A 21,225-nucleotide genomic window follows, 5' to 3' on the forward strand; every position below is an offset into this window, starting at 1 on the left:
AAGACTCTGAGGCCTTTGGGGCAAGGTCCATGTCTTACTTGTGTTTTTGTATCTTCAGCAACCAGCACAGATACTCAATACCTATTTGTTGAACTGAATTGTTAGATTTTGATCTGGAAATGTTCACAGTTCCTTATTTAGATAGAAAGAGCTAAATCAGGATATCTGAAATAAAGGAGAGATTCTAAATGGGACTGAGTCAAGTGCATAGGGTTTAATTCTCAAAGGTTGTATTTCCACTTTAAATTTTGAGAAGTAGTGTTTTTTCCTCCCATATTTCTCAGCTATATTTCTAAGGTAATTGAGACTGTGAGTAACATCATCTAAATAGGCAAAGTGTTACTGTAGCAAAAATAAGCATAATAATAACAATAATCTTAAAAGGGAACCCTCTGGCACTGTTGGTGGGAATGTAAATGGATACAGCCATTACAAAGAACAGTAAGGAAGTTCCTTAAAAAACTAAAAATAGAACTACCATATGACCCAGCAATCCCACTACTGGGCATATACCCTGAGAAAACCATAATTCAAGAAGACACACGCACCCCATTGTTCATTGCAGCACTATTTACAATAGCCAGGACATGGAAGCAACCTAAATGCCCACTGACAGACGAATGGATAAAGAAGATGTGGTACATATATACAATGGAATATTACTCAGCCATAAAAAGGAACGAAATTGGGTCATTTGTAGAGACGTGGATGGACCTAGAGACTGTCATACAGAGTGAAGTAAGTCAGAAAGAGAAAAACAAATATCGAATATTAACACATATATGTGGAATCTAGAAAAATGGTACAGATGAACTGGTTTGCAAAGCAGAAATAGAGACACAGATGTAGAGAACAAACTTATGGACACCAAAGGGGGAAAGCCGAGTGGGGGGTGGTGCAGGTGGGATGAATTGGGAGATTGGGATTGACATGTATATACTGATGTGCATAAAATGGATAACTAATAGGAAACTGCTGTATAAAAAAATAAAATAAAATTCAAAAAAAGAGAAACTGATGTATAAAATAATTAAATTAAAAAATAATAATGATAATCTTAATGGAATAGACATATCATAGTATTATGATCAGAATAAGACTTGCAAATGTCAAAAATTTTTATTTCATATTGTTTCTGTTGAAATCAGTGGCTCTACTTGTAGTAAATGTAGCACAAATTTATGCAATTTGTAGATTTTGAAGTTAATCCCCATTCAAAATTCAACTATGAAAAAGCAGCAGTCTAACTCTACTTTAGAAGTGCTTTGAAAAACTGGAAACAAATGAATTTTAAAACATAATTTGAAAAGTTATGAGAACTCAAAAATTGCCTTGGCTGCAAGAACTTCTTACAAACATCTTTTATAAACGTGTTTACATGGTCAAATTTATTTTCCCATGAATATTAAAATAAACCATTGCCACAAATGGGTTTTCTGTTCTGGTCCTTTTTTATGCCTTAGATGTCCTTCAACCCCATTCATGCTTTTCCCTCTCTCCATCACAGACTATCAAAACGCCGCACACCCTATAGGACCCAGTCCAAACCATGTTTGCTGAATTCTGAATGCCTTTTTTTCGCTCATCATAACCCAATAGAGCTCTTTCCATCCTTCTATTTTCTCATGGCACGCTCTTTTTAGCACTTTTGTAGCTCTTAGTAATTCTGCAATACGGTCTAGTTATTTGTGAACATTTATTTTTTTTCCCTGTGGATTGTAAACATCTAAAGAACGGCGGTGAACACAGGAGTCATATGTTAATACTCAAATATTATTTGTGGCAATGGCTCTAATAAAGAACATTTGAAGGGCATACATCTTAACTGTTTGGAGGTTGAAAGTGTTTTTTAGAAATGTTGGAGACCTGGCATTTCTGGAGGTTCAACAGCCCGCCCTCTTTTAAAATTATGAGGACTCTATTTTATTATAAAGATCTGCCCAGACCCTCTCTAACACTGCGCGTGAGTGCCACGTGCATGTGCTTGCGTGCGCGCCCGCGCGCGCACGGGGAATCCACCCGGTAGCTGCTTTGCGGGGAGAAAATCCATCGACCTCCAAGCCTCTGTTTCCCAGTTCTTAACATCTCAGATCGCTGGAATTTTCAGTAGTATTTTGTCGAAGGTGCTTTGGGGCTCTTCCGAGTGGAATGCAATCTCCTTTCCGCACCGCGTACCAGTGAGAGGTGAGGGGGGATTGCAGAGTGCGGGCATTTTACCAAACAAAATATGAGCCAGTTTAGGGCAATTTCCAGGTCTCAGCACAGACGGGGCTGGATCTGTCCGAGCTGAGGTTGGAGGAGCCATGTCGGCATAGGGATGCAACAGGATTCGGGAGGCGCGGCCGAAAAAGAAAGGCCACCTAGCGGGCTTTGTTTCCGATTCTGGCAGGTTCTCCGGCCAGAGATTTCAGACGTGAAGCCAGCTGAAGCACTTCCTTACACTAATTGGAAGGGGAGGGGGAGGGACTCATGTTACACCAGCTCGTATCTCCCTCCCCATAACTGCTAAATTGTAGCTTTAAAAGGAAGTGACATGGGGTGGGGAGAGACGTCAGCTGAGGACCACTTTTTTTTTCCCGAAGAGTCCACCCCATGGGTGGAGTCTCGCTTTTTCTTTCCAGTGTTGGCTGACTTACAGCTCCTATAAACTAGTGGCAATTTCTGCACCCCAGCCTGCTCCCTTTCAGTTTCTGATTTCTAAGTCCATGTGTCCAGGGCTTCCAGAAAGGAGGTATGTGCCGTTCGTGCTATTTCCAGGCGACTTCACCTCTGGGCGTGGCGGATGTTTGCACCCCTCTCTCTATCACCCTTATTCTCTCCTGGGCTGGATTTCATTAAAACCTCTGGAAGGGGTAGGTAAGAAAGAGGAGGAGAGGAAGGCGGAGAAGGAAGTGAGGAGACAGTGGGAACGTGGAGGGGCAGCCCTGGAAGGCAGCGGGGGCTTTGCTGCCGCACAAGGACCGTTTCTTTGTGCTCAGCTGGGGGAGCGTGGCCGTCCGCGCTGTGATTTCGAGCTGCCGTGCTGGGGTTCATTTCCCCCTGCCCAGCGCCCCCCCCCCCACCGCCTCGGGTGAAATAATTTTCTCTGCAATAGACGAAGCGGGGGAGAAGGTTCCTGTTACCGATCGGTCTCTTTTGTGTCATGCAACATGTTCTTCCGTCTCTGCCGTTTCTATGGCAACCACAAAAATACTACACCCAAGTGCAGCCCCGATATCCATTGCTTTATTTGTGTTTGCTGCGCGTCGGCTGCTTTCCGCGCTGGTTCTCGCCCAGGCTGCTCGGAGGCAACCTGGCTTCGCGGCTACCCCTCCTCACCCCCGTTTTGGTTTTTCCCTATCACCGGAGGGCTGGGGGAGGGGAGTTGTCAAGGAAACGGGCATTTGTAATTACCTCTTTATTTACTGAATTTTCAGCCTATGAATTTCCTCATCATATCTGGGAATTAGAAAAAGGAATGATCTGATGTTTTTGTAAGTCTTCAGTTTCTGGTCTTTTTTGAAAACCTAAACTGTTCTCAAGACGTGATATTAATCCTGTGATCAAACTAAGTGGCGGGGGGCGGGGAAGAGCACTTCTTTAGAGGAGGTGAGATCCTTGGAAAAAGTTGTAGAGGGTGTTTGAGAATTCACACTGACGTTATTGTCTGCCCAGGTCTGCCTAAAAGTCTGAATGTTTAAAAGAGGGGTCTTTGCTCTAGTCTGAACTCACTTAGCACACAATCCAAGTTCAACAAGTGTAAATGAGTAACAAATGTTAACTACCAGCAGGATTCTCAGTTTTTCTGGCGTCGTCCTAATATGGATCAGCTGTCCACTCTCCTTAAGCTGATGGTCCATAGACCTTCTCTTTTTTAAAACTGGGAAGAGATTAACCCAGCTGTGATTGTTAGTCAAGCATCCTCAGTTGGGAAAAAAAAAAGATATCATAAGAAAGTGTGTGTCTGTGGTGTGTATGTGTATCTGATGTGTGTGATATGTGGTGTGTGTGTGTGTAGTTAGGCAGGGAAACTACTGAATCTTCTAAGTATCCTCTATGGAGAGAAAAAGAGTTGATTTTCAGGAAAAATATAAAACATGAGAGAAAAAAAGTATCATCTACGTAGTATTAAGCAAAGTTAAATATAATTAAAATCAAGTGACACAGCTGTTGAACAGACATCGTCCAAATGGGCTTATTAACAGGTAGGAGTCAAATTGATGCTTTTATTCAGTGCATCTGAGGAGATGTTCGATAACAGACACCATTCTTCTAATGGGCATCCTGAATTACCAAATTAGGCTTTATAAGACCAATCGATAGTAATCTCACCCTTGATTCTTAACATTATCTGTAGTTTTGGATAAAGATTTGTGAAGCTGGCTTAGCCTTCACAATGCCTTTCCACTGTGAAGCCAAAAGCATCACTTAGAAAGCTCAGAGTAACCCCTCCTCAGGGAAGCAGGAAGAAGGGGTGATTTAATGAGGTTCTGCTTGCCAAGATCCTTATCTCAACATGCTGTTGTCTCTGACTTATAAAACTTTTTATAGTGCAAGAGGTCTTAAGTATTTCAGATACAAAAGTTATCTAAAAAAGGGGCTAAATAGCGTGGCACAAAACTAACGGGAACTAAGTAAAGACAAGAGAACTAGTTAAAAAGTCATAAAACACAGAAAAGTGTCATTAAAAAATATGACTCTTGTTTTGAAAAGCACATGTTAGTACATATGAACAGTTGTAGGTTTATAGGTTTGCGATGTTTGCAAAGTGTGGAAACTAGTCAGCCTAAGTTACGGTTTTTCCAGCCTGAGATGGTCCTCAAGGATGTGGACTTTACTACATGACCCTGCGGAGCAGATGGAAAGTGTGTAAGTCAAGTGTGTGGTAAGAGTGCTCTTGAGTTTCCAAATATAGGAGTTTCACAGCAAAAGTCCTTGTAAGATGGAGTTCAAAGGAAAAGTAGCAAGAATTGTTTGGAATTTCAGCCAAAAAAAAAAAGGGAAATCACTGTCCTATGATCAGACCCTGAGTAGAAGTTAAAAACATAATTAACAGGGGCTTCCCTGGTGGCGCAGTGGTTGAGAGTCCGCCTGCCGATGCAGGGGACACGGGTTCGTGCCCCGGTCCGGGAGGATCCCACATGCCGCGGAGCGGCTGGGCCCGTGAGCCATGGCCGCTGAGCCTGCGCGTCCGGAACTTGTGCTCTGCAACAGGAGAGGCCACAGCAGTGAGAGGTCCGCGTACCACACACACTAAAAACAAAAAACCCCATAATTAACAGTCTTGACCCGGAGAAGGTCAGTGGAGCTATAGATGCAAAGCAAATTCTGGGTCCAGTGAAAGAGGCTGGATGGAGATGATGCTGAGGAAATAACTGGTGAAGCTGGAGTCAGTCACCATCGTGTTGGGATTTCATGGCTCTGAACTCTGTGCTGTCAAGTTTGTGAAGAAAACAGAAGTGGTGGTCTGTGCTCTCAAGTTTAAAATCCTCCAAATAGGGGTGACAAAGTGTGTAGATGGGCACAGAGCTGGAGAGAAGGAGGCAGGGCAAGAGGGATATGAGAAGTGAGATGCCGTGAGTCTGGGAAGAAGTAGAAGATGGTGACATTGAAGGTTTGAAGGGGAGGGGACAGATGATTCAAGGCGAAGAGGCAAAGGTGTCTCAGGTAACAGGGACGGATGGTGAGAGATGGGTCCTGGTTCAAGGTTCTTGTCCAAAGCAGGGAGAAGTCCATCTTTAGCATGGAAATAGCCCAGGAAAGAACTAGTAGGGATTCAGGGACAGAATTTTGTTTAACCCAGAACGAGACTGGTAGAAAAGAAGGACTGTGTAAGTAGGAGGCAGAATCCTTCGTAATTCAGTTATTCTTGAGCTGAAGCTCTAAGAACTGCAATCAGACTTAAATCAGACTTTAAACAAGTCAGAAATTTGAATGCGGGAACTCCACATGCACCCACAACGTCATTCTAATAATACCGACCATTGCTGTTGCTTTAAATTGTGGGATGCTCAGATGAACATTTGGCAAACTTACTATATTTTGTGCAATCTGCTGTATTCTGAAAAGGAGGTCTAATGGGTATGGGAAGACACGGTGTTCACAGTTCTGAAAGGTTTTTGACGCCTAAATGATCATATGTAATCACGCCGGGCTTAAAAACTGTCTCACATCACCCAGAACCTGGGCAACTCTAATGCAATAATCTTCGTCTCAGGACGGAATCCATTTGGAAAGTTTTGGAACTCGGAAATTTGGCTTCATGTATGGACCCGAGAGAATCACTGCTAAGGTTCTGGGAAAGAGGAAGCTTAAATCATGAACTTGTTCTTTTAACAGTATTTCTTGTGCATTTATTGTGTGCCGAGTGCTGTGGACACACTGTGAGCAAAACCGCATACAGTGTAAATAGCTAGTTTTCAAATATCCGAAGGGTTTTTAAGGGAGATACTGTGACTGGGTGATCTCCATTCTCTTCTAATGACTGAATAAGAGGAAATATCTTAAAACAAGAGCAATTTTTGGTGAACGTTATCATGGAACAATCTATCTAACCTGTCTTTCTTTATTTTTCAAGACTTGTTCCACAAAGATTTTCTACTTGTGTTCCAGTCTGGTTTGCTTTACTTCTTCCTTTCACCTTTAGTCCTACCTTTCAGTCGCCATTCATTCATTCATTCATTCATATATATATCATCCATCCACCCATCCATTTACTCATTCACTCAACAACTGATATCAGTATTATGTGTCAGGCACTATATATCATGGATCTAGCAATAAATGGGAAACTATTTCTTCCCTAAAAATGCTCAGGAACTAGCAGAGAGACAGATGTAGAAACAGCCCCTTAAACCAGGGCGTGTTGTTCTTTTTTTTTTTTTTAATTAAACTATAGTTGATTTACAATATTGTGTTAGTTTCAGGTGTACACCTTCAGATTCTTTTCCATTATAGGTTATACAAGGTATTGAATATAGTTCCATGTACTATGCAGGAAGTCCTTGTTTATCTGTTTTATATATAGTTGTATGTATCTATTAATCCCATGTTTAAAATTTTTTCCTCCCCCTCCCCTTTCCCTTTTGGTAACCATAAATTTGTTTTCTATGTCTGTGAATCTGTTTCTGTTTTGTAAATAAGTTAATTTTTATTATTTTTTTAGATTCCACAAAAAAGTGATGTCATATAATGCCAGTCTTTCTCTGCCTGACTTACTTCATTTAGTATGATAATCTCTAGGTCTGTCTGTTTTGCTGCAAATGGCAATATTTCACTCTTTTGAATGGCTGAGTAATATTCCATTGTGTAATATACAGGGGTCATTGTTTTTGATTGAAGCATCTGTTGGCTAATGGCACCAGATGCTTCTTTCATTGAACAATTTTATACATAGATTGTTCTGGGCAGAGAGGGAGAGAGTGCTTAGCAGTTGACTGTTCATCTTATAACTTTCTTGTCTCTTCCTTCATTGGTTTGCTTGTTTGATGTCAGTAAACATTTGTTAACGATATGCAAGAAGTGAGGATTTGACCCTGGGGTCACAGAGGCACAGTGGGCGGAAGGCTTGTAAATTCTCTTTCTGAAAAATACAAACTGAGTGAGATAATCTCTCAAAGTTCCCTCAGAGTGAGTTCCCTATAGACTCCGTGGGACTATAGGTCCCTCCAGATGGACTCAAAATATAACATTTTAAAAAGACAGACTCCCAACAGCATCCAAATTATATGCTCATTGGTTTACTAGATAATCCTCTTGCCATTAGATTTCCCATAATATGTTGCAAGTCTATGTCTTGTTTGACAAAAGCAAGTGGGTTTCAACACTTTAAATCTAAATACCCCAAATAAATAATGTTAAAACCTTGTTGCAACACTTCCTGTTTGTATTTCCTGCTGTCATGCAGCTCCTCTCAGCAGGATTGTCTGACCGCACGTGACTTCTACCTTCAGCCGGAAATGATATGGGCAACCTAACCGAGTTCATCTGGAATGCCCCCCCTCCAGTGCCTGCCTGACCTTCAGAGAAAAAACCGTTTAGCAAATTCCCCCTCTTCTTTGTTATTTTGATTGTGGGTGAGATCAGCTTCTCCCTTCAGCAGGAAGTTGTTCCAATCTCTCCCCTCTGACCTTGGGTCACACATGATGGCTATTTCATGGTCATTTCTATGTAGGATCCTACGAGAGAAGAGGCACCTTGTGTACCTCATGGTAGTTTGAAACCGGACACTGAAATTCCTGCAGGAGATTATTCCTCAGCCTGGGGGATGACAGGTAACCTGTAGAAGCCATCAGGGACGCTGAGGTGACTGGCCAACCTGTAGGATATATATGATAATGATAGCAGCCCACCTGTGCTGAGAGCACCCTATGGGCAAGTCTTTTACACAGACCTCACATTTATTCATTCCCTTTATCCTCATAACAAACGAGCAAGTTAAACTGTTATCCGTTTGCATTTTAGATAAAGTAAAGTTGAGAGAGAGTAAGTTACTCCCCTAATACCATAATAAGTAACAGAGCTGAGATTGGACCCAAGACCATGGTACCCCACTGCTGACCCCCTATTTCCATGGTATCGTATTTATGCATCTATGCCCGAGCCAGCCCAGTGCCTGGGACATAGACACACAGTATTTCTGCAGTTGTGAACAGCTCTCTACCGTATGGACCTTCCCTTGCATGCCTTCCATCCTACATTTTAGGAGCTTCAGAAATTTTGGAAGAGAGAGTAGTATTTTAGAACTTGGAGAGGTGGGGGGTGGGGACTAATAGCCGTACTTCTAAACAAACTACTCTAATAGTTTTCAGGGGGCTTTGTTATTTTGTTGTGGTTTAGCCAGAAAGGTGTTACGGTGGGGGAAGGGAACAGGTCCTGTGATGAAAACATCTGAGTGACAGTGCAGTTCATACATCAAATTAAATATGAACTGTTCGCAAAACCAATTTATAACCAAGGATTGAACTTTGCCAAGAAGTTGCTCTTAAGGATATCTGCTATGGCGGATCTCAGTGGTTTCCAAGGCCATGGGTAGATGGAGTTAGCGTTTCTTGTCTGTTGTTGGTTGTCAACAGATCAGTTAGCAAGTTTAAAGGCAGAGTGTTATCTGAAAAGATACCACCAGTGCTCATCTTAGACAGACTTTGAAATGAGAATGGGAGAAATGAACTGAGTGAAGTTTGGTCTTCTTCCCATCTCTGTCAGCTCCCTCCTGAGCTGTCACCTCTCTTGGGGCAGAGGTTAACCCAGGCTGATGAAATTTTAAAGAGTCTATCCATACCTGGCGCTTCTTCCCAGGATGCTGCAGCCGTCAACACACAATCAATGCTATCATCTAAAACCTCCCCTTTCCTCTCTCCTTTGCTGTGGGGAAGGGTAGGTTGAAAGGAGACGAGGGGAGTAGCTTCCTTCCCAAATGTGTGTCCCCTTTTGGGCCTCTATCTCCCGAATCTCTGGCCTCTGCTGGCTTGATATTCTTCCTCAATCCCGTTCATTCTTCCTAAAAGTCACTCTTTCCAGATGCTATTACATTATAGACAATCCTTTACAGTTCTAGCCTCGTGACTGCACTGGGGCCTTCTCATGGAAGTTTCTAGCACAGAGCAGCACGCCTGGCACTGAATGGTTGCTGTAGCCTAGACAAAAAGTGGGCACAAGAGATCCAGGGTCAGATGTGCCTGAGCTGATTCCTTCCAGCCAGGTCCTCCAAGGTTGACATTCCTTTTAGGGCAAGTTCTTTTTTTTTTAATTTAATTTTATTTATTTTTTTATACAGCAGGTTCTTATTAGTCATCAATTTTATGCACATCAGTGTATACACGTCAATCCCAACGGCCCAATTCATCACCGCCCCTCACCCGCCCCACCCCGCCCCCTCCCCTTAGGGCAAGTTCTTTATCTCAGCACTGTTGACATTTTGGGCCAGATAAGTCTTTGTTGTGGAGCTGTCCTGTGCGTTCCTGGCCTCCATCGTCTAGATGCCACCGCCGCCCCAATTGTGACAGCCAAAAATGCCCCAGACTCTGTCAAATGTCCCCTGGAAGGGCGAAGTCACCTGCACTTGAGAACCACTGCTTTAGGGAATTGCCACGTCTGAGCTCACGTGGTCGGCTGCCCCATCCAAGCAAACGCGTCCCTCAGGATTAACCTGTACTCCCCAGGTTTACAGACATGAGTCCAAACCAAAGGTGCAATTCATTCACTGAAATTAATAAATAGACAGGAATTGGAAAATAATAATAAAATAAATGAAAGGCAGACCTGTAACTGGAATGTATTCGAAGTTTAGTGCCCTTTCTCTGGCAAACCTGCAGCAGTCACCTTGTAACCCGAGGCTGCAGGGAGGGAGCTGGGCGGGGCTGAGTGGGCGTACCTGACTCAGAACTCTGTTTAGGGAGACCCTGCCCTTGGGCCTGGCCGACAGGCCTGGGTTGGATGGATTAACATACCTATAGGAAGATTGCGAGCTGCTTAGCATAACTGACCTCGCCTTTGCTGGGATTTGCTGATTCACCCCATTTCCTGGGTCTACACCGGGAACCACGTGCTACCTGCCCAGGTCTCACTAGTGATCACTTGTCTCTGAGCACAGACCTCCAGCTGTGGTGGGTGTTTTCAGCCTCTCCCTCCTGGTCTCTGGTCTCCAGCGCTTCCCACTGGGTTGGAGGCCACCTTCCCTGTTCGTGCTGGACCGCCCTGCTTCAGGTAAGGCCCGCTCCCCAGCCCCATGCCTGGGGCTCACGAGGTGTCTAGTCTCTGCGCTGTCCCTTCCTTTTGTCTGCCCTTCTCCCTCCTCCCTTACAGGACCTGAAAGATGGGAGTGAGTGGAGTGAGTCTGTTATTCCCACACCCCACACAATTCCAGAATCTTCTTACAGCGTTTCTGAATCCTTGTGTCCAGCCTATTATTGGCTGGGCACTGAGGGTACGCAGATGAGCCAGACAGGGTCACTGCGTGGAGGACAGGACAGAAACCTAAGTGGATCATTTTAACACACTGGCGGGAGAGTGCAGAGCGCTGTGGCAGCATAGAAAGGGGAGCCTCTGATCCCCCATCCAGTCTGGGGCTTCAGAAATGCTTCCTAGAAGCGGGGTGCTAACGCTGGGGTGCTCTGTTTACAGAGGAGCAGGATGTGAATCAGGAAGTGATCAGAGATGAGAGTGTGCCAGGTGGTGAAGGGGCCTGGACAGCAGGGACAGCGAGGTGGGGGACACCCCGTCCCTCGGACCCTGTGAACTGATCTGGCTGTCATCGTAGGCAGGGAGAGCCCCGTCAGGCTGGTGCCTCGGGGCAGGAGACCAAGGTGGAGGCCAGGCCTGGGAGGATGACGCAGAAAGAGCCGGGCTGAGAACTCCGGGAGATGGAGCCCCAGGATTTTGTAATGGGTTGTACAGAGGGCCTCTTTGATGCTCTGGGATAGTAAATACAGAAAGAAACCTTTCCTGTAATACTCTTCCCAAAGGGTCACCTCTATTATGCTTTGTAATGTAGTCATTTATGCACTTTAATGATATCAACCCCCGTTATTCAGCATCTGCTCCTGTACTGTGTGCTCTGCCTGTCCGATCCCATTTTGTCCTTACCCAGCCTTGTGGGTTGTGAATTCTTTTCTCTAGTCTGACTTGAAACTGAGGCACAGAGTGGTTAGCTAGCTTTCCTGAGTCACAGAGCTAGCAATACCTGTTAGGGGAGCAAAGACTGTGACTTTTGATCTATAAAGAATTATAAAAGCATCTTATTTACTTGTATGATGTATTCTTGCCCCCAATTTCCCTGGATCTTCTTTTAGGGGGAAAGGATTTCCATAGCTTCAAAATGTGCAGAAATTCATCTTAACCTCCCAAATCATGCAGAAGTTTAAGAAGTTACTTAAGACCAAGCAATAGAATAAAGTTTCATGGTGTCTGTAAAATCCTCATTTGACCTCCATTCCTAGAGGAATAATAGAGTTAACATTTAAGGGAAGCAGAGAGAGAGGACCACAGAGATATTTTCGATGTGCCTGATTATTTTAATTATTTATGTGGGTTCCAATTTTAGCCAGGTTGGCACTGCCTCCTTTCTCCCACTGCTGCTGTCTTCTGAACTGTGATTTGTCTTTAAGACAGTCTGGTTTAAAAAGCTTCCCTCTGGCCTGACTCCCCAGAGAAGACATACTCTCTGTGCTTTGCAAGGCTGGGAGCTCGCCGTGTCCTGTGGGTGCTGGGCGGGCCCTGAGCTGCAATTTGCTAATGAGCACATGACATAACCTTGCCTGCTTCTCTGGGCAGGGAGAGGATCCTCCTGGCGGTCAAGGTGTCCTGCCCTTGTCAAAGGCCACAGGAGTGTTTCATTAATGAGAGTTGGGAGACTACCAGGCCCCCTTCTCTAGCGGCTTTCTGCTGGGCCTAGTAGACTGGCAGCCTTTAGGTCCACAGGGAGTAGCGTGGCATAAGGGGGAGCAGGGCTGTGCCGCAGAGCCTGGGTTCGGCCCCAGCTGTGGCCACCTGCTTACTCTCTGTGTGACCTTGGGCTCCTTGGTCTGTGCTGTCCCCTGGCACTGGGAAGTGGCCTGGCACATCCTGGGTCCTTCTTTCCTGATCCCATTAAGGAAGGGTCCAGGCTGGATGCAAATTCTTCATCCACCTCATCCTGGGGCCATCTGGGGCATGTGCCAGTCGCAGGGTAAACTGGGCCCAGCTCACTCAAGCATCAATTTTGCCAGAAGATCCAAGGGAAAAGAATTTTTAAAAAGAAAACAAACACGGACATGCCATGACATAACGCAAAATTTACATGATCTTTTAAGACAATACAGAAGGCTTTTCAGGCTGGGTTGTTTGGATGGCTTTAGGCCATAGCTCCAGACCCTTCACAGTTAGTCTCCTCTGCAGAAGGCAATATTTCTGTGGACATTTTTGAGAAGAAAAGACTGAGCTGGATAACCTGTAGCTGGCTGTGGGAAGGAACAGTCCTTTCCCTTCCCCTCCTTCCTACTCTCTCCAGTGGTGAGTCTTGGGGATGGGATGGGATGGGATGGGGTGGGATGGGGCCGGGCCTGAGTAATCCCTGAGAGTTTACCCACCTTGACTGTTTTCTTCTCTGTGTCTATCTGCTCCTGAAGGTCTAACTGATGGAAGGTTGCTTGGATCCCTTTCTGTCTCTGGTCACCCACCTTTTGTGCCCTCCCTCCCTTGATAATGGAGTAATAGCTTCTCTAGATGAGCCCAGCCCTTGTTCTTTTCTTTCTGATCTCTCTTCCTCTCCCAGTACCTTGACTATCTCTTGGACAAGGAATCAGCTCTTATTGCTGGCTGATATCTGTTATCTTATCGTTTTGGGGTGAGTTATCTTCCTGTTCTCATAAAACCTTCCTGCATGGGGTTATCTTTTGAAATCTGAATGAAACAGTCAGGCAGGTGAACTTTGCCAATTCAGATACGAACAAGCTATCATAAAGGTACCCCTCACTCGAAGGGTCTCACATTCTGCAGAGTAACCTCACCCAAACCTCCTGCGTGAAATGAAAAGCTTGGATAGACCTCATTGTAAGAGATGGAAAGAGAGCCCGATACCTAACTACCCCAATAGAACACTTTATTTTTTCCTTTACAGTAAGACGTTGGATGAAAAAAAATCTGACCTATGAACTTTGCCCAGGCACAAGCAAGCTGTTTTTTTTTAATGTATTAGAGAGTAATAAGGAAGAAGCGTGGGCCTCTTGTGTGTGTGTGTGTGTGTGTGTGTGTGTACATGCTCTTTTTAAAATCATGTTATTAAGTGCATTATATGAAGTGTCCCTTGACCCAACATTTCATAATAATCTTTTTTTTAACTTTTTGGCCACGCCCCTCGGCACGTGGGATCTTAGCTCCCCAGCCAGGAATCGAATCCGTGCTCCCTGCATTGGAAGTGTGGAGTCTTAACCACTGGACCACCAGGGAAGTCCCCATAGTAATCATTTGAAAATGGAAATAGTGCTGTCAGATTATCAAGGTGCTGTGGGGTCTGTGCATTAGAAGTACTACCATCTATTCCAGGGAAATTCACATTAGAATATTTGTGTGACACAGGCGATGGGATTGGCATTCTGGGGGGAAAGTGGAGAAAAGGTACTCTCTGACAACAGGGAGTTTATCTAATTCAGATTAAACCAAAAGTCTGCTGAAACATATCCCAGTTAAGAGATGGTGACATATCCAGCCATGTGGAACGCAGCCCCAGATCTTAAGTATAAAGTGAGAAACGTTATCGTCAAAAGCCCGTGTTCTTCATTAGGCTTAATCTGATTTTTCCGGAAACCTACTTAGCGCGCCAGACACTGAAATGCTGGCTTACCAAGCTTGGTTCTCCGTTTTCCTGGGTAAATGGTAGAAAAGCAGCAATTGATGGCAGGGCAGGAAAAGAAAGAACGGGGAACTAAAAAGATGACTACTGGTTGAGACTGACTGATGAACAGCAGAGCCATGGTCCTGAGCTGTCCATGTTGGCCCCAGCAGACTTCATTTCCTAAGGCAGGAGAGTCCAGGTGACACTGGAAAGCTCGTCACCGAAACAAAAGTTCTGTCAGTTTTACCTTTTGGCAACTTAGTTACACATTTTAGCTTTCCAGATAGTTCCTTCATTCAGAACATGTCTCTGGCTGACCCAGGTGAGGGAGGAGATTGCTGTAGTGGGGGTCACGGTGGCCTGCAGCCTGGTCCCGGCTTGGCCCTCATTTCAGAAGCTGTGCTCTGAGCTGGCCTTCCAAGCACGAAATGGAGTCTTTGACATTAAAACAGAAGGAGGAGGGGGTTTAATCGAAGGCAGGAGGAGTGAGCCGATGTGGAGCTACCGGTGGAGGCCTTGGTGACCTGCACAACACTTGGTCTTCGATGCAGAGTCAGGGGACCAGCCACGGACCCTGTGAAGGGAGGAAACGGCTGCTGTGGCGAAGGGGCCGCATCTCACTCCCTGAATTCAGGTCTCACTGGCAGAGTCTCGGCTGTGGGCTCAGCCTTGCCTGTTCGTTAGAATCACCTGCCTTGGACCGGCTAGTCGACTCACTGGTTCCTTGTTTTTGTTTTTAAGTTTTCTAGGTGTTTCCAAGGGGCTGGGAGAACTTGGACCACTGATAGAAGGAGGGTGACTAGCAGGAAAGTGATGGGACAAAAGGAAAGCCAGAGCCATGACAAAGGCGGTGGTGATGGTGATGGTGACGATGATGGTGACGATGGTGATGATGGTGATGGTGACGGTGATGATGACGGTGATGGTGACGGTGGTGATGGTGATGAGGATGGTGAAGATGATGCCACATTTAAGATTGCCACATACCAGGCAGGGCTCTAGAAACAACTAATCCTCACCACAACCCCGTGAAGTAGGAACTATTACTGTCTCCAGTTTACAAGTGAAGAAACTGAGGTTCAGTAATTTGCCCAGGGTCAAGCAGCTGATAAAGGCAAGCCAGCTGCTGGCTCCTGAGCCCCTGCTCAGGCGTGAAGGTTGCTACCTTTACACTGTGGAGCCCTTCAGGAACTCAGCATTCAAGGTCCCCTGTTATAAGAAGGCAGCAGGAAGCTACAGGCCTCCTTTATAACTAAAGACAGATTAGAAATAAGTCCCATTTTCCTCGTCACTTTATCCCTATCCCAGCATCCCGTTTGGGGACACTAATTTCCATAGCAAGAGTTTAGAGGAAAACTGGGGCAGCTGCCCTGACCCCTCCCTGGCCACAGGGGCTCAGTGACACTAGCACAGCGAACGTTTTGAATTTGATGCAGGACGTTGACCAAATTCACCACGCTGACTTTGGGAAAAGAGAAAGTCTTCTGGAGCTAAAATTGGAGCCCAGGGACATAAATTCTTGATTTCTGTCTTGTTGCTTCTTTCGCCTTCCACCATCCAGAAAATGTGAAGATTTCGATGTTGAGGGACGGATGGATCCATTTCTTTCCCTTCAATTACTTATCTCCCCAGGATTTCATTAACCCACTCTTGGCAACTCTCCAGGTTTCATTCATGAACTCTTCGCGTAATGTCTGCCGTGGTGGCCGGGGGGCGGGGGGCGTGCTGGCTCCTGGGGGGACCGTGTGAGCCCCCAGACGCCACGCCTGCCTCATGGAGCTCTGCTCCCGGGAAGCTTTGTCAGCATCTGCTCCGCTTGGCATTCAAGGGCAGCTGACCTTATAGCTCTAAGTAGCATTTCTTCCGCATATTTGAGCCTTGAAGTTTCATCCGAATTTAATCATGGTGAGTCCGCTATAGCAAACACGGTCTACTTCCAACTTGAGTGGGTTTGACCGGAAGCAGAGTATTCAGTCTCAGGTATTCAGAGCAGCCTTGCATGAAGGGGAAAACACCTTTGATCCACTGAAGATTTCCTCTGGACCTTAAGCCAAAGCCTAGATTGTGGCAGTAGCGGCTGTTGGCATGTGTCTGGGGGTGAGTTCCCTCTGCTCTTTGAGGCTGCCTGGAAAACTCAGAGGTGGTGAAAATCCTTCCAGCCTTTCCCACAGGCTATACTCAGGATCAGAGGTGAGGTCCCCTCCTACCTTATTTGTGGCCCAGCCTCACAGAAGTCATGCCAGTGTCAGAAGACCCGCTCTACACCCCGACAGTGCTCAGGCTGGCACCAACGTTGCATCAGCAGACCTGGGCCCCGACATCTTGCTCTGTTCCCTGGGTGAGGGGAGAGCCCCTTTTTCCTGCAGGCTGGAACTCCGCTCGGCCTCATTCACTCCTTCATTCAGACAGTGCTAGGACACGTGGTTCTATCACATGTGGCCTGAGAGCTGACTATGCTTAGGTTTTGTCTTCTGTAGGGCCAGGAGTTTGTTTTGTGTTTTTAAACAACTATGAGATATAATTCACGTGCCATAAAGTTCACCCATTTTAAGTGTACAATCAGTGGCTTGGAATATATTGTAATATATACAGAGTTGTGCAACCATCACCACCACTATCTACTTTTAGAACATTTTCATCACCTCAGAAAGAAACCCTTTACCCATGGGCATTTCCCATCCCCCCTGCCCTCTGGCCCTGGACAGTCACTAGGCTACTTTTTGTCTCTAGATTTGCCTATTTTGGACATTTTGTGTAAACAGAATCATACAATGTGTGGTCTTCTTTAACTGGTTTCTTTCACTTAGTGTAATGTTTTTGAAGTTCATCCATGTTGTAGCATGTATCAGTAATTCATTCTTTTTTGTGGCTGGATAATATTCCACTGTGGGGCTATCCGTGGGTCAGTTTTTTGTTTATCCATGTGTCAGTTGACAGACTTTGGGGCTGTTTCCATCTTTTAGCTATTATGAATAATGCTGCTGTAAACGTTTGTGTACAGGGTTTTGTGCGGACTTATTGTTTTCATTTCTTTTGGGTAGACACCTAAGAGTGTTAATTTCTGGGTCATACATATGGCAAATCTGTTTAATATCTGAGGAACTAGAGCTAGGTGTTTTTCATTCACTTCTTTCTCCAAGTCTTCTCTGAGGCTAAGGAAGCATAATATTTTGCATAAATGTCTCAGGTTTTCAAATCCAATACCCTTTGGTATTCAGACCGACATCAAAATGTTGTTATAGAATTAATGCAGGAGAATTTGATATGTGAGGTACCACAGGCAAGGAATGAAGAAGTGACTGTCAGAAGGGTTGTTGGTTCAACTCAAATAGTGGCGATTTTATTGGGTTTTATCAGGGAACCAAGGCTATGTCCCTTTCAACCCAGAGTATTCTTGGACTGGAAGCGCCGTGCAGGTTAGCTGGCTCTGTACCGCCCTCGCAACAGTACAAACGGTTTGCTGCGTGTGTGCAGCAGTTTGTGCTTTTCCTTAACAGTTTTCGGGCACCAGCTTTTCTGCGTCCAGGCGTTGTATTTCCAGAGCTCTCCACTCTGCCAGGGTTTGCTTTCTTAGAAACAGGAAGGAAGTCGTGTGAAGAGCATTATCTGAAACCAAAAAGCACTTGCTTTTAGTACTGAATCCATTTTTTTTTTGTTCTGTCATTTGAGTCTGTATTTACTCATCTCTAAGAATTAAATTACCGTTAGAATGAAGCTTCGATCAAGGACTAAGGAGTAAATCTCCCGGCAGTAAACCATTGGCTAACGAATACTTCTTTCCTTGGGAAGGAACAGTTGAAATGGTACCCGAGGTTTTGTTAAGAATGTACCTTTTCCCATATTCCTCCATACTTAGTTATTTCTCACTGTGTACAGGGCAGGGACAGAGATGTAAAGAACATAATCGTGAAAAAAGATAACCAGTGGATTATATATTTATAAGTCACTTTAAAATTTTTTGGTGTTTCAAGTCAGTTGTCTTATTTTTCACCCTCAATAGTTTTGTGAGGTAGGCTGATGGAAATAATAAAGAGGAGACCAAGACTCAGAGAAGGTACGGGACCAGTTTAGTGACCAAACTAAATAAGTCATAGAACTTCCCTAAGCCTCCATTTGCTTATCTGTAGCATGGGTACACTAATAAATCAGAGAGCGGTATCAAGCAATATATGTTAACATACATAAGTAATCTGAAAAATGTAGTGTAAAAATTTGAGCTTTTTTTTTTTTAACTTAAATATATTACCAGAGTGGTAAATACTCTTGGTTGAATAATTAGAATATACAGGGAAGCATAAAGAAGAAAAGTATTATTGCCCATTATCTCTCTAACCCAGGGGTCCCCAACCCCCCGGGCCACGGACCGGTATTGGTCATGGCCTGTTAGGAACCGAGCCGCACAGTAGGAGGCAAGTGGCGGGCAAGTGAAGCTTCATCTGTATTTACAGCCGCTCCCCATCGCTCGCATTACCGCCTGAGCTCCATCTCCTGTCACCATTATAGTGAGTTGTATAATTATTTCATCATATATTACAATACAATATTTCTGTTATACAATATAATAATACAAATTACAGTAAATGTAATGTGCTTGAATCATCCCGAAACTATCCCCCCCCCCACAATCCATGGAAAAATTGTCTTCCACAAAACCAGTCCCTGGTGCCAAAAGCGTTGGGGATCACTGCTCTAACCCCAAACATCTTCCGAGTATGTTAAATTTGGAAAAGAAGTTTGTTAATATCTAGTGAAGCTGGAGGATGTCACGTCAGGATGACGCAGCAATTCCAGTGCTCATTAGTGCACTATCTATAATAGAGAAAAAAGTGGAAATACTCTAAATGTCCATCAGTATGGTAATAGATTAATTTTTGGTGTAGCCATACAAAAGAATACTCTTCCAAAATTAAAACGACTAAACTAGATGCATAAAATTTCAAAAATTTAGTGTTAAATGTAGAAAGGAAATCCCAGAAGGATTCGAATATTATTTACACACATCTTTACAACATAAAAAGTATATGTTGGGGCTTCCCTGGTGGCGCAGTGGTTGAGAGTCTGCCTGCCGATGCAGGGGACGTGGGTTCGTGCCCCGATCTGGGAAGATCCCACATGCCGCGGAGCGGCTGGGCCCGTTGAGCCATGGCCACTGAGCCTGCGCGTCTGGAGCCTGTGCTCCACAACGGGAGAGGCCACAACAGTGAGAGGCCCACATACCGCAAAAAAAAAAAAAAAAAAAGTATATGTTGTTTGTGAATACATATAGAGTAAAAGCACAAAAACATTGAAGGAAACACACCAATTTCAAGCTCAAATAGCAGAAGTGGCTTCAATATCTATATATTTTATTTCCTAAAAAAATGAAGTAAACGTGACTAGATATCAATGTGGTAAAATGTTTTGTGTATTTTAAATATTTTTGATATTAAAAAAAAAGTTTGACTTACCAACCAAGTACTTCCTAAGCATGGAGATGCACTGGGTTTTTTTTTTTTTTTTGGCTTTAAGATTTGTCTCATATGGTGCATGTTCTTGTTGACTTTGTATATTGTAAACCTCTTTTTGTCACTAAATATATTTCCTTATTGTTCTTCCTGGCCCTCCCAAGACTTTCTGTTCCAATTTCATTATTTTCTCAGAGAAATTTTTAGAAGAAGTAAATGCTGGGGCTTCCTGTTAATATCTTATAATTATTTTTTACTTATTCATTTGTAATTGTTCATAATTATTTCTAGTTCGTTTATGATATATTTGTTCTCTGACACTGGAGGAGCTCATAACCTAAAAGCAGAGGCAAAATTAAAGTCTGGTTTAGTCAACACACAAAGAATCCATTAGGAGTTAGGAACTCCTCAAAGTTTGGGAATTCACATTGTAGCTTTTATATACTATTACGAAAAATACCAATTAAGCAAATGTCTGGCTTGGAAAGGATTCTCTCGTCCCTGTTTCCAGACCTCAGACATTGGCTACTGCTCACAACTCCCTTCATTTTCCCCGTGCCCCGGGCCTCCCTACATTTTCCCCGTGCCCTGGGCCTCCCTTCATTTTCCCCGTGCCCCGGGCCTCCCTTCATTTTCCCCGTGCCCCGGGCCTCCCTACATTTTCCCCGTGCCCCAGGCCTCCCTTCAGTGTGTCTGTGTCTCAGGCCTCCCCTCAGTGTCTCTGTGTTCTAGGCTGTTGGTCCCTTAGCAGAAAGTGGCCCAGGGGCCTCGTGAGGCTTTGGCGTCCTCTCCATTCCTGAGAAATTATTTTTGTTTCTTCGGGTTTTTTTATTAATAGTAATCTTTTATTTAAGCATTTATTTTTGGCTGTGTTGGGTCTTTGTTTCTGTGCGAGGGATTTTTCTAGTTGCGGCAGGCGGGGGCCACTCTTCATCGCGGTGCGCGGGCCTCTCACTACCGCGGCCTCTCGTTGCGGAGCGCAGGCTCCAGACGCGCAGGTTCAGTAGTTGTGGCTCACGGGCCTAGTTGCTCCGCGGCATGTGGGATCTTCCCAGACCAGGGCTCGAACCCATGTCCCCTGCATTAGCAGGCAGATTCTCAACCACTGCGCCACCGGTGAAGCCCCCTGCGGAATTCTTGTTCTGGGTTCTTGAGATGCACCGTTGACGGAGACAGCCTAAAACTCCCTGCCTTGCTATGGCTTCCATTCCCTAATCACACATCGGTAAGGAATCCCTTTTAAAAACATGAGGTACTTTTCCTGTCTGCTTTTCTCTTTTCTCCTGCAGAAACCCTCCCATAGGTAGATTGGTACAACATTAGAGAATCCTTCTGGTCTTTGAATGGGAAAAATAAGGCCCAGCAAGTGGCTTCTGTGTCCACCTTGGTTTCCCTCATTCCCATCTGAGATTATTATGTTGGCTTGAATGTAGTTCTAAGGTACAGCTTCCTGATTTCCTGCAGGTCTTTAACCAGTGATTGGGGAAGGCTGTA

General features: G+C 44.7%; 1 protein-coding gene across 13 annotated transcripts in view; it reads left to right on the forward strand.

The window, feature by feature from the left end:
* The window catches only part of LOC113606908 (1-acyl-sn-glycerol-3-phosphate acyltransferase delta), a 1,415,842-nt gene that overhangs the window by 1,296,635 nt on the left and 97,982 nt on the right, over window positions 1-21,225 (forward strand). Inside the window, exon 1 of one of the 13 annotated variants that reach the window (XM_027081838.1) lies at window positions 2,075-2,184. The exons of 10 other annotated variants lie outside the window; for them this stretch is intronic. The gene's annotated coding sequence lies outside the window, so the exon portion shown is untranslated. Of the gene's footprint in view, window positions 1-2,074; window positions 2,185-2,606; window positions 2,732-3,388; window positions 3,474-21,225 lie in introns of those variants that run through there. 2 more of the 13 variants (XM_027081832.1, XM_027081844.1) reach the window with 2 other exon arrangements.

Source organism: Aethalodelphis obliquidens, unplaced genomic scaffold (assembly GCF_003676395.1).
Source record: "Aethalodelphis obliquidens isolate GAN/ISIS:26980383/991018 unplaced genomic scaffold, ASM367639v1 scaffold3, whole genome shotgun sequence".
Lineage (NCBI taxonomy): Eukaryota > Metazoa > Chordata > Mammalia > Artiodactyla > Delphinidae > Aethalodelphis > Aethalodelphis obliquidens.